The sequence below is a fragment of the Pteropus vampyrus genome, unplaced genomic scaffold (genome assembly GCF_000151845.1).
Source record: "Pteropus vampyrus isolate Shadow unplaced genomic scaffold, Pvam_2.0 Scaffold70, whole genome shotgun sequence".
NCBI lineage: Eukaryota > Metazoa > Chordata > Mammalia > Chiroptera > Pteropodidae > Pteropus > Pteropus vampyrus.
The window spans coordinates 2,770,230-2,772,442 of record NW_011888851.1 but is presented as its reverse complement, the minus strand read 5'-3'; positions in this window follow the sequence as shown (position 1 = coordinate 2,772,442).

Genomic DNA, 2,213 nt, shown 5'->3' with positions numbered 1-2,213 from the left:
TGATAGACAGAGAGGAACCTAGCAAGGCCCATTTGTTCAAAGTCCTCTCTGTGTCCCATTGTTAAAATGGCCCAGCAAACATTTATTTACCAAACATTTGCTTTTCTATCTCCATGTGAATGGCCTTCCTGACCTTTGAAGTCCCAAACCACATACCTCCCCACTTCTCCTTAGCTCCAGAAGGCATATGAACCTCAACTACCCAATACTTCTTTGTGTCTCATTATGACACCCCTGAATGTGCACTTGTATAATGAACTTTGGACATTTTCTCCTGCTAATCTGTCTCTGTTAATTGGATTATTAACCTAGCTAGAACTTAGAAGGTGGAAGAAAAGTTATTTTTTTAAGCTCCCACAGGAACGAGTGCCCAGGTGTTGCCCCCCAAAGTTAGCTTCTTGCTCTATGCATGGAAGTAACACCACTGTTGGTCATTTCAGCTGGATAACTGAAGTTTCTAGAATCCCAGGAATCCAAGAGAACACACATTTTGAAAAACTATGACTTTTTTCAGAAGGCTTCTTTTAGGCTCTCCTGTTACTTCTACATAAATTTCCAAAGGTCATCTGGATATATATGCTGGAATAAGTGATTGTTGTTTTATTTTTAGATGTAGGCAACTCATATCATCCACAGACTCTCTTTCACTGATTTTTTTCCTATTTCCATTACTACTACCTGCCCTCGCTCCCCTACACACCTGTACATACCAGAGGACTCTGCTGGGAACATACAAATGTACAGAAAGATTTTATCATTTTTTCCTTAGTGCAACAGGAGTTTGGTAAAATATGAATCTAGAAGTTGTAGAAGTTGAGATATGTTTCTTAACACAAATTATTCACCACTTGGAAACAAAGCATTGTGGTTAAGAGTATTTTTTATTAATAACATTCCTTTAAAAATCAACTTTAATAAAAACGTTTAAGCATTAGAATTAGATTAAGAATGAGTAAACTCAGTCCAGAAATCACTCTAAATAATTACAAAAAATATTTCAGCAGTTATAAACTTTGTTAATAATAGAATTTCCACTCCCATATTCATGATGATTTGATGACTCATTTATCTAAAAGTCGTTCATATTAGTCTTCACACGAGCACTAATTCTTGGATTCTAAAAAGCTTTAAAATTATTCTTCCTAATTTAAAAACATGACTCTACCACCTGACCCCCAAGCCTTGGCTTCTTCCCGAATGGACAGCCTGGGCCCAGGCTTCTGCGAGATCACATCTCACTTACTGCAGCAGGAGCCTGAGTCTCCAGGGCCCAGGCTTCACCTGCCAAGACTCATGCGCCTTAGCCTTATGGACGACTGCTCTCCTCCCATCTCTTCCATCTCTTCCAGGCAGCCAGGTAAGAATCGGCTTCCCTAATGGCTCCCTGAAGTGGCTGAGTAACAACCTAGAAGTGCTGGGAAGTTAAACTTGAATCAAGGGATCAAAGGCCAAGAAGGTAAGCCTTTCATTTTCCTTCCCCTTTCCCCACACACAACTGATGGATTTCTTCAAGGTGACTTGCAGGATGAGCAACTAACTGGCATGTATTTCCTTCTGAAATTATGGCCAGTTCCTTAACAGCCACCTGGCATCTGCAGTCCTTCCTTTTTGCCTTCTCTCTCTTTCTCTGTCACTCTTGCAGTCCTGGGTTGCAACTTCCAACACAGCCAGCCTTAGCAAGTAATCTTTGCTTCGAGTTTTATTATCTAGGGAATTTCGCTAAGACAATGTTTAAAAATAAAATCACATGTTATATCTTTAATCTGGCCTCCTGCCTACAGTCAATTTTCTTTTTAGTAGGAAAGAGGAATGGAGATCTATAATCCGTATTAACTAGAGTTGCTCCAGTTAAGTGTTTCTGAGTTGAGAACGTTTCCTAAATCTTATCCACCTTTCCTGTGTGTTTTACCTCAGCACAATAGGAATAGATACTGGCAGTTCTTTTCTTGGATTGGTTACTTCTGCCCAGATTGATGTGGTGAACCGGACAACAGATAGTAGCTTTTCCTACATACAGCCTACTCTCTGATCTCCATCTTACCATCTTTGATGCTATCCTCCACCTTCTTTGTGTCCTCTTCTCCCATTTCACATTTAGCGCATTCCTGGTGTGTACTTGGGATAAATTCAGTTCAAAGTAATGTTCAAAATTTGATTCAGGATATTCTGTTTTGTGTAAAATATGTATCTTTTAATCAGCAGCAACAGAATAT